At 35.1% G+C, this 12122-nt stretch overlaps 1 long non-coding RNA gene across 3 annotated transcripts in view; it reads left to right on the top strand.

Annotated features, from left to right (window-relative positions):
• Positions 1-12122, top strand: part of LOC114486007 (uncharacterized) — a 98898-nt gene that overhangs the window by 22121 nt on the left and 64655 nt on the right. Inside the window, exon 1 of one of the 3 annotated variants that reach the window (XR_003679249.2) lies at positions 9636-9712. The exons of the other annotated variants lie outside the window; for them this stretch is intronic. This is a non-coding gene — a long non-coding RNA (uncharacterized lncRNA). Of the gene's footprint in view, positions 1-9635; positions 9713-12122 lie in introns of those variants that run through there. 3 annotated transcript variants of the gene reach the window in all.

Raw genomic sequence — 12122 nt, 5'->3', positions numbered from 1 at the left:
TTTCAGCATAGGAATTTGGGGTCGGGAGGTGGGGAGGGGCAGGACACAAACATTCAGTCACAGCAATCCTTTTCACAAGACATTTAATTAACATCTCAAGACCCAGGATTTTCATTGAGCGCAATATTAGAAAACCTGGTCTACTGAAAGAAACATGGGATTTGGAGTAAGGTCTGGGTTGAAGACTCATTTCCTTAAGTTACTTAACTTCTCTGAGCTGCAGTGGCTTCATAGCTAAAATGGGCATTACATTCTCAATCTTTCAAAGCTATTATAAATATTGAACTAAGAAGAATAGGAGAATATAAACTTCTAAGCATTATGATATTATGCCTCTTTTTTACTATTTACTACAACATTTCGTACAATGTTTCATTCCCTGGGACTCAATCCTCAATGAAAGAAAAAACTTAATGGATTGATTGATGTTAGAGGCCAAGAAACTCCTTATAGGGCCATAATAAGAGTACTGGCAGTTGATCTTTTCTTGAAAAAGGCAGGAATTAGGCAGAGGCAGATGAAGGATGTGGCTTGATATATTGCTTTATCTTTCCTCCTCTTTTCTGTGTGCTCTTTTATTGCTAAAGGGTAGAAGACAGGATATAACTTCTAGAAGAATATAATTATTTGCAAGGCAAAAAATGGATACTACTTGAACAGGAAAAATTTGGAAAACAAAATCAGCCCCCATGTTCCAGTGGGTGGGCCAGTGTTAATTACTTACAAATGAAATGTTAGGATTCTTCATAACCCATCCCATGATGGTGAGTAATACATTATTTTGACCATATGAATATCCAGCTGGAAAATTAATATTTTTTACATCTGAGGCTGTGAACTTTCTCAATGGACCTCACCATATTTAAGCATCTTGTGAGAGTGGTTGACTATTACAGGTGGAAAAAAGGAAGGAGATAACTCATCCATAATTACTTAGAGACTACATTTGAAGTTTAAAACATCTGTATGTTTATAAAGCATTCAATCACTTATATATTTGGTAGTCATGTTGTAAAGTGTCTAGCCATTTAGAAATATCTGGATGATTGAATGTTTATCCAGATGTTCAGTCTTGAGTAGATATTTGACAACTGCAAAATATAATTTTTCAGTTGCTTGGTCTGAATTTTGCTGAATTTTTAAAACACTAAGTTGAATAGTTGTTTTGTATCTGTGTCATTGGCCTGGTTTGAGACTGATCAGAGAAGAACAGGCTTAGGAATAGAACGCCTAAGTCAGTGTCCAAACTACCTTACCTTGCTCAACAACAAGGTATTGTTCCTCTTTTTTAGTTTACTTGGTGGTATTGAGCAAGAATATAAAAGTATTTATAGGTGTTTAGAGGAGAAGATAGTGTATGATAATTGGTAGAACACTGTGAATGGGGATCAAAAGACCCAAGTTCAAATCCTGGCTGAACCTCTTACCAACTGTATACAACCTTTGCAGCTATATTAACCTCTTAGTAGTAGTTTGTCTTCTATGGAATAAATGTAATAATAATAATAACTGGCCTCAGAGTTGAGGTTTATTGTGATAATCTAATGAGATAAGAAATGTGAACTTTTTTTAACTGTATATATTTATGTATATGTATATGCCTATGTTAAATGTGAATGCTCTTGTTTCCATTTCCCTCCAGATAAGTATAGTTAGTACTGTATGTGACCAGCTTTGTGTCAATATGAGGAATTTTTAAAAGACTGGGAAATGCAGAAATTTAAAACAGAAAAAATGGGGAGTATGGCCAAGATAACAGAGTAGGAAGACCCTGAACTCATCTCCTCCCACGGGCACACCAAAATTACAAATACTTACAGAGCAACTATTTATGAGAACAACCTGAAGACTAGCAGGAAAGAGTTTTCACAATTAAAAATATAAAGAAGGAACCAAATGAAACAGGTAGAAGGGGTAGAGATGCAGCATAGTCAGGACCCACACCTGCAGGTTGGTGAACCACAAATAGGAAGAATATCACAATTACACAATCAAGGAGTGAGGGGTCTGAGCCCCACATTGGTCTTCCCTGGCCAGGGGACCTGCACCAGGAAGACATCTGGCTTTGAAAAACCAGCTGGACTTACATTCCAGAGAGCCACAGGGCTACAGGAAATAGATAACTCTGCTCTTAAAGGGTGTGCACAAAATCTCTGATGCTCTGAGTCTTGGCACAGAGGCAGTAGTTTAAAAGGAGCCTGGGTCAGACCCATTTGCTGATCTTTGAGAGCCTCCTAAGGAGGCAGGAGGCAATTAGGACTCCCCCTGGGGATGGAGACACAGGGAGCACTCATATTGGGGAGCTTGTTCTACCATAATGACACCAGCACTGACCAGCACCATTTTGGAATCTTCCCCCTAGCTCATCTGCTCTGGGGGCTTACCTGCCCAGTAGCAGGTCAGCACCAGCCCTATGCCCCCTAGGCTGTAATCCCAGACACTCAGGGTCCTGGCCCTATGGACAGTGAACTGACAGCAGCTTTCCCCCAGACTGCACAGCCAAACATGCAGGAAACTTGCCCTGCCTTCCACCGGGCCCACAGCCACCACACGAGGCAGGACTTGTAGCCAAAGGCCAGGGGCTATACCTGCCTATACTCATAGTACTCAGCCCCACCACGACAGACGGGCTAAGCAGCCCACATAGGGGGCATCTCTGGATCATATCACTCTGGTAATCAGAGGGGAGTGAGCTGCTGAACTCTATAGGATGCTCCTACATAAGGCCACTTTTCAAAGGTCAAGAAATGTAACTGACCTACCTAATACATAGAAATAAACACAGTAAATTAGGTAAAATGAGAAGACAGAGGAATATGTTTGAAAAATTCGAAGAAACAAGACAAACTCTCAGAAAAAGAACTAAGCAAAGTGGAAATAAACATTCTAGCTAATGAAGAGTTCAAGGTAGTGATCCCAGAGAGGCTCATTGAACTCAAGAGAAGAATGGATGAACACAGTGAGAATTTCGAGAGTTAGAAAATATAGAGAAGACCCAAACAGTGCTGAAGAATAAAATAACTGAAATAAAAAATATACCAGGAGGAATCAAGAGTAGGTTAGCTAATATAGAGGAATAGAGCAGCAGACTGGAAGACAAAGTAGTGAAAATCACTCAAACAGAACAGAATAAATAGATAGATTGATAGATAGATAGATAGATAGATAGATAGATAGATAGATAGATAGATAGATAGATAGATAGAATTTAAAGAAATTAGGATAGTTTAAGAGACCTATGATAGGACAACATCAAGTGTAAGAACACTTGTATCATAGGGGTCCCAGAAGAAGAAGAAGAAGAAGAGAGAGAAAGGGGCACAGAATTTATTTAAGAAATAATAGCTGAAAACTTCCCTAACCTGGGAAAGAAAACAGGTATCCAGGTCCAGGAATCACAGAGAATCCCAAACAAGATGAACCCAAAGAGGTCCACACCAAGATACACTATAATTAAAATAGCAAATTAAAGATACATAGAGAATCTTAAATGCAGCAAGAAAACACCAGTTACATAGACAGGAACTTCCATAAGAGCATAGAGTGACTTTTCAACAGAAACTCGGCAGACCAGAAGGAAGTGGCACAATATATTTAAAATGATGAAAGGAAAAAACCTACAAGCAAAAATACTCTACCCACCAAGGTTATCATTCAGAATTTTTTTTTTTTTTTTTGTGGTACATGGGCCTCTCACTGTTGTGGCCTCTTCCGTTGCGGAGCACAGTCTCCGGACGCACAGGCTCAGTGGCCATGGCTCATGGGCCCAGCCGCTCCGTGGCATGTGGGATCTTCCCGGACCGGGGCATGAACCCGTGTTCCCTGCATTGGCAGGCGGATTCTCAACCACTGCACCACCAGGGAAGCCCTATCATTCAGATTTTAAAGAGAGATAAACAGTTTTACAGACAAGCAAAGCTATAAGAATTCAGCACCACCAAACCAGCTTTTAAAAAAAGGTTAAAGGGACTTATCTAAGTGGAAAATAAAAGGCCACAACTAGAAATATGAAAATTATGAAAGGTAAAATCTCAGTGGTAAAGGCAAACATATAGTAAAGGTAATAGCTCAACCATTTATAAAGCTAGTAGGAAGGTTAAAAGACGAAAGTAGTAAAATCATCTATATTCACATAAGTATTAAGGGACACACAGAACAAAAGATGTAATATATGACATAAAAAACATTAAATGTGGGTGGGGGGGCATTCAGGGTAGTTAGAATGCATTCAAACTGAAGAGATCATGAACTTAAAGTAACTATTTATATATAGTTATATATAAATTTATAGTTATATATTAACCTCATAGTAACCACAAACCAAAAACCTGTAATAGATACACAAGACAAACAATCCAAATATAACACCAAATGTAGTCACCAAAGCACAAGAGATGAGATCAAAAGAAAAAGAAAGGAACAAAAAAAAACTACAAAAACAACTAGAAATCAGTCAACAAAATGGCAATAAGTACATATCTATCAATAATTACTTTAAATGTAAATGCACTAAATGCTCCAATCAAAAGACATAGAGTGGCTGAATGGAAAATTAAAAAAGACCCAGCTATATGCTGCCTAAAAGAGACCCACTTCAGATCTAAAAACACACACAGACTTAATGTGAGGAGATGAGAAAAGTTATTCTATGCAAATGGAAATGAAAAGAAAGCTGGGATAACAATACTTATATTAGACAAAATAGTCTTTAAAAACAAATGTTGACAGAGACAAGGGCATTGCATAATGATAAAGGGATTAATCCAACAAGAATATATAACAATTGTAAATATATATGTACCCAACATAGGAGCACCTAAATACATAAAGCAAATATTAACAAGAATAAAGGGAGAAATTGACAGTAACACAATAATATTAGGGGATTTTGATACCCCACTTGCATCAATGGACAGATCATCCAGACAGAAAATCTATAAGGAACAATTTGCATTAAAGGATACATTAGATCAGATGAACTTAATAAATATATATAGAACATACCATTCAAAAGCAGCAGACTACATATTCTTTTCAAGTGCACATGGAACATTCTCCAGGATAGATCACATGTTAGGCCACATAACAAGTTTCAGTAAATTTAAGAAGATTGAAATCATGTCAAGCATCTTTTCCAACCACAGTGGTATAAGACTAGAAATCAACTACAGAGAAAAAAACTGCAAAAACACACAAACGTGGAGGCTTAACAATATGCTACTAAACAACCAATTGGTCACTGAAGAAATCAAAGAGGAAATAAAATATCTTGAGACCCATGAAGTAGAAACACGACACAAAAATATGGGATGCAACAAAATCAGTTCTAAGAGGGAAGTTTATAGTGACACAGCACACCTCAAGAAACAACAAAAATCTCAAATAAACAATCTAACCTTATGCCGAAAAGAACTAGACAAAGAAGAACAAAAAATGCTCAAAGTTGGTAGAAGGAAGGAAATAATAAAGATCAGAGTGGCAGTAAATGAGACAGAGACAAAAAAAAAAAACACACACACTAGAAAAGATCAATGATTCTAAGCTGGTTCTTTGAAAAGTTAAACAAAACTGATAAACCTTTAGCTAGACTCATCAAGAGAAAAAGAGAGAGGGCCCAAATAAATCAGAAATGAAAGAGAAGTTACAGCTGGCACCACAGAAATACAGAGAATCATAAGAGATTACTATGAACATGTATACACCAACAAATTGAACAACATAGAAGAAATGGATAAATTCCTAGAAACATAGAATCTTCCAAGACTAAACCAAGAAAAAAACAGGAAATTTGAATAGACTAGTCACTAGTAATGAAATTGAATCAGTAATTTAAAAACCCCCAAACAAACAAATGTCCAGACCCAATGGCTTCACAGATGAATTCTACCAAACATTTAAAGAAGAGTTAATACGTATCTGTCTCAAACTACTCCAGAAAAGTGAAAAGGAAGGAACACTTCCAAACTCATTCTATGGTTTTATACCAGAACCAGACAAAGACACCACAAAAAAGAAAATTAGAGGCCAATATCACTGATGAATATTGATTCAGAAGTCCTCAACAAAAGATTATCAATCTGAATTCAGCAATACATTAAAAGGCTCAAACACGTGTCTCAACTGGGATTTATCCCAGGGATACAAAGATGGTTCAATATCTGCAACTCAATCAACATGATACAACGACATTAACAAAATGAAAAATGAAAATCATATGATTAGCTCAATAGACGTAGAAAAAGCTGTTGACAAAATCCAATATTCATTTATGATAAAAACTCTCAAGAAAGTGGGTATAGAGGGAATGTACCTCAACATAATAAAGGCCATTTATGACAAACCTACAACCAACACTATACTCAATGTTAAACAGCTGAAAGCATTTCCTGTAAGGTCAGGAAAAAGAGACGGATGCCCACTATCACAAAAGGAATCCAAATTGGAAAGGAAGAAGCAAAACTGTCGTTGTTTGCAAATGACATGATACTATATGTAGAAAGTCCTAAAGACACCACTAAAAAAAAAAAGATTAGAACTAATAAATGAATTCAGTAAATTGCAAGATAGAAAATTAATGTACAGAAATCTCTTGTGTTTCTATACAATAATAATGATCTCTCAGAAAGAAAAATTAAGAAAATAATCTCATTTACAGTTGCAGCAAAAAGAGTAAAACACTTAGGAATAAATCTAAGCAAGGAGGTAAAGCCTTGAACCCAGAAAACTATTAGACATTGATGAAAGAAGTTGAAGATGACACAAACAAATGGAAAAATATATCCTGCCCATTGGATGGAAGAATTAATATTGTCAAAAGGATCATACTACCAATGAAAGTCTACAGATTCAATGCAATCCCTATCAAAATACCACTGGCATTTTTCACAGAACTAGAAAAAATATTCTAAAATTTGTACAGAGACACAAAAGACCCTGGGTAGCCAAAACAGTCTCGATAAAGAACAAAGCTGGAGGTATCATGCTCCCTGATTTCAAACTATACTACAAAGCTACAATGATGAAAACAATATTGTATTTGCACAAAAACAGACACATAAATCAATGGAACAGAATAGAGACCCCAGAAATAAACTCATACCTCTATGATCAATTAATCTGAGGACAAAAGAAGCAAGATTATACAATGGGGAAAAGACAGTCTCTTCAGTAAATGGTGTTGGGAAAACTGGACAGCTATGTACAAAAGAATAAAACTAGATACTTTCTCATGCCATATACAAAAATAAACTCAATGTATTAAAAACTTAAATGTAACTCCTGGAAGAAAACATAGGCAATACACCCTTTGACATCAATTTATCTGTCTGTTTATATAAATATTTAGATAGATAGATAGATAGATGTCAAAGAGTGTATTGCCATATACACGCACAAACAATAGAATATTACTCAGCCATAAAAAATTAAATCTTGCCATTTGCTACAACTTGGATTGATCTAGAGGGTATTAAGTGAAATAAGTCAGACAGAGAAAAACACATACCATATGATCTCACTTATCTGTGGAATCTAAAAAACAAAGGAAACAAATAAAACAAAAGAAAACAGACATAGATACAGACAATAAATGAGTGGTTGCCAGAGGGGAGGGAGGGTGGGTGGGTGAAGTAGGCAAATGGGGTTAAGAGGTATAAAATAAATAAGTCACGTGGAAGTAATATACAAGATAAGGAATATGGTCAAAAATATTGTAATAACTTTCAGGACAGTTGGTTGCTAGACTTACCATGGTGATCATTTCAGAATATATGTGAATAAAATCACTATGTAGTACACATAAAAGTAGCATAATATTATATGTCAAGTACATTTCAATAAAAATAAATAAAACAGAAAGAATGAATGTAGCCTAAAACAGTGATAAACATTGTTAAGAAATTCTGTACCTGGCCTTGAATTTCATCTCCCACTCTTTTAGTCAAATGAGTCCTTTGCCTATAATCCTTCTTCACCTTTCAACTGTGGTTTTCTAAAGCTATTCACTATGCTTGGAATATTCTTCCTTCATGTTTCCACATGTTCTAATTCTGTCATTGTTTCATGTTACATCTAAAATACCAGCTTTCCGTATGAATATTGTATTCATCTTTCTAAGAGTCATGACTTTAAAGTCTGGGTTTGAAACCTGACTTCCACTTAATAATTGTGTGACTTTGGCCACTGTACTTATTCTCTTGAAATTTTGATTTCTTGAGTAGGAAATATCATATCTCATAGAATGAACTGAGAATTGAGAGAGCTAATGCATACCGTTCTAGTAGTACCTGTTCTTTACAAAAAGTCCTATTTCTGCCTCTGTCAGTGTCTCTAAAAAAAATACTTCAGTGTTTTCTTTAGTTTTTGTTTTTTATCAATATGCAGCCTTTAAAAAAATCAAATAGCACTACAAGGCTTAAAGGAGAAAAGAGGTTCCTTGTCCCCCTATCTCCCAGTATACTACATTGAGTGGCAATCACACTTGCAACTCTTTCACCTGTTTCTTATATTTGACTCCAGATTTCTAATTACCATCCTTATACTGCCATTTGTTGGTTTTTCAATTTTAGTTAGTAGTCCTCTACTGACTTTTCACAGTGGAAAATGAAACTTAACCTCTATTATATCTTCTTCCCTGACATGAATGCATTTGCCCTCTCCAGTTCTCTTAAAATAGCTCATTGTTTGTTGGGACTGTTGAAATATTATTCACAAGTAAGCTAAAAACAGGACAATGATTTTATTTCCATTCTTGTGCCACTTTTTATTTTCCCTAGAGTCAATAATTGCTTTATTTTTTTTTAATATCATAGTTTACTATGCTATTTACTCTTTCTGCTTTCTTTTCTAATAATATTTCTTTGAACTGCCTTCAGCCTTTTGGACAGTCTTTTCTTTTATATGGTGGTAAAATTTAATAGAGTCAGATGTAAAATTTACTTTGACTTACAGCTGTGCTCTTATCAAACCCACATTACATTTGATTCTTTGTGTCAGTCCAATGTGATGATATCAATCTGTTATATCCTCTCAAGAATACTTGTTGGATGGTACACTTAGAATTTTCCTTATTAACAACAGAAAATTTTTAGATTTTTTAGGAATTAGTTTCTAGCTCTCCAAAAATATGCATCCACTCTATAACTATATTCTTGTTTTGGTAGAACAAATGTTTGTCAATTAAGTCCTTTACATCTGTAAATCCATCATATAGTGTATTTGTGATTCCCATGATTTCTGTCCCCTTATGTACGTGCCATTTATAAACCTCTCACCTTGAATATTATGTAGTTTACTCCTATAGTTATATGACAAAGGTGAAAGGAGTTTGCAAATTTAACTTGTGAAAATAATTTAACTTTGAGTTAATCAGAAGGGAAATTATCCTTGGTGGGCCTGACTTAATCAGGGAACACTTTAGAGGGACTGGAGCCTTCCTGTAGGCCGAGATTCAAAGTGAGAGCGACACTCTTCTGCTGGACATGAAGAAGTAAATTGCTGTATTGTAGAGAGTGCCAGATTGGCATGTGACAGCAGGTACTCATAGGAGCCAAGAGTATCCCCAGACAATAAACATAAAGAAAGTAGAGACCTGTGCACTTGGATAAGGATCATGAACTGGCTGATACCTTGATTTCAGACTTGTGAGACTCTCAGCGGAGGACCCAGTAACACTGTGTTTGGATGTCTGATCTACAAAACTGTGAGACAATGAGTGAGTGTTGCTTGAAGCCACTAAGTTTGCAGTAATATGTTATGCAGCAATAGGAAACTAATGTACTATTTGCCTCTAAAAGATCCATTGTTTTTAAAAACTCTGAAGCACATTGAATGTCATCATAAGTGAAAGCTCTCTTTTTCAGAGAAGATTGTTTTTAAGCACAGAAGTTTTTGAACTTATGAAATTGAAGTTGAATTCAAAATAAGTACAGTTTTAGCAAAGAAATTGAAAAAGTTATATTTAACATGATTGTCCTATTATGGTAACTCTATTTTTTTGTTGTTATTGTTCTAAAGCAGTTTTATATCCAAAGGTATGAACTTTTGTCACTACCTATATAACACAAACAACTGAGGTACAGTTAGTTCAAACTTTTCTAGGCTCTTTAGGGCCTCTTCACAAACAATTTTGAAAAAGCATATGAATTTTTACTTTAATTATTTTCTCCATTTCCATCCTCAATATATTTCTAAATTAGATAAGGATATTGTTCATATCCACACCTTGAAATATGATTTTACTTCAGGCTAACATGTTAACATCATTTCCATGGCTGGCAATAATGACAGCCATCTTGTAGGCTCATGTCTAATCAGGCTATCTCCACCTTCCAGAAAGTCAAAAATCTCATTATGTGCTTCTACACACTTTATGGAAACTTCAAAGTGACCAAAAACTTTCATTGTGAAAGTCTCAATATCACTTGTAAGCAAATCATATCCCTTTTCAACAGCATAAGATCTTTTCCTTTTCTTCAGAAAAAGTTAAAGGCTGAATGGAATTTGCCAAAATTTACATTTGCACTGTCTGCCAAATATGCAGATAGATGAGCAATGTATAGTTTGTATTTGGACAGTTTATCAACAATTTTTTGTTTTATGTTTTCCTGCAGTTTCATTAAAATGTTTATAGAAATTAAGAGGACAATTAGAAACTCCATCTTTCATACATCCACATGAATTTTAGGAGTTGTTGTAAAAAAATTCCTTTGTATCAAAGTATTTTGTTATCAGTTTTACCTTGTAGAAGGTAAAAAAATTTCCCCATTTTGATATATGTTTCCTTTTTGTTTATTGCAGTATATAGTTGATTTATAATGTTGTGTTAGCTTCAGGTGTATAGCACAGTGATTCAGATATATATTTTTTCAGATTCTTTTCCATTATAGGTTATTACAAGATATTAAACATAGTTCCCTCTGCTATACAGTGGGCCCGTGTTGTTTATCTATTTTATATATAATAGTGTGTATCTGTTAATCACAAACTCCTAATTTATCTCCCACTTCCCCCCTTTTCCCTTTGGTAACTATAAGTTTGTTTTCTGTCTATGAGTCTATTTCTGTTTTGTAAATAAGTTTATTTGTATCATTTTTTTAGATTCCACATATAAGTGATATCATATATTTGTCTTTTCTCTCTGACTTCACTTAGTATGATAATCTCTAGATTCATCCATGTTGCTGCATATGGCATTATTTCATTCTTTTTTATGGCTGAGTAATATTCTATTGTATACATGTACCACATCTTCTTTATCCATTCATCTGTCGATGGACATTTAGGTTGCTTCCATGACCTGGGTATTGTAAATTGTGCTGCAATGAACATAGGGGTGGTGCAGGTATCTTACTCTTCAGGTCACAGTATAATGACAGTAATGGAATTCTCTTAAGCTTAAACTCATAATCATGAATAAATGTGAAAAGAGATAATGAATAAGAGATGTTAAATTTTGGAGAGGTTGCAAGTGGATGGCCAAGTGATAACTGATTAGAGCAGAGCCCAAATGTGACAGGAGGACCAAGAAGAAGTAGCAAATCAATTTACACCCTTCAAGTAGGGAATAATGGAAACAAACTATGACTGATTCATTTTCCAAAAGAGCTGCTCTTCTTTGAACCCTCCAAGGTGGCAATTCTCTTTCTACCCGATCTTCTAACAGTACTTTGACACCAATTTCGCTGATTAGTTTAACATAACAGCATTAATTTTTTTTCATCCAATGATCTTGTGCTACCTTTTGAATTGAAGTGGAATCTTCCAGTTGGGTTCAATTTTTTTTTTAATTCTCAGTGATGCTTTATCCTAATATGCGGGTTATAATCAAGATGGTCATAAAAGCAGATTGGCCTATGCAGTGCTTAATGAAAAGCAGCTTAGCAAGTTGATAATCACAGTCCTTGTTAAACAAGTACATGTCAAATGAGAATCAAATGAGGTATATGAGAGCTCTTTTCAAACTGTAAAGTACTATAATATGGTAAATAGACATTTGAATTGGTCCAGTGAATTCTAGGGAGGTACTATAAATAAAATTCATCAATTTTGGACTTCAGAGTTACAAATATCCTTTATTACTATACTGTGTTTGGGATTTCTTCATTATTTTTCCCTTTCCAGCT

The sequence above is a fragment of the Physeter macrocephalus genome, chromosome 4 (genome assembly GCF_002837175.3).
Source record: "Physeter macrocephalus isolate SW-GA chromosome 4, ASM283717v5, whole genome shotgun sequence".
Taxonomy (NCBI): Eukaryota; Metazoa; Chordata; class Mammalia; order Artiodactyla; family Physeteridae; genus Physeter; species Physeter macrocephalus.
This window is presented reverse-complemented; position numbering and strand designations above follow the sequence as displayed.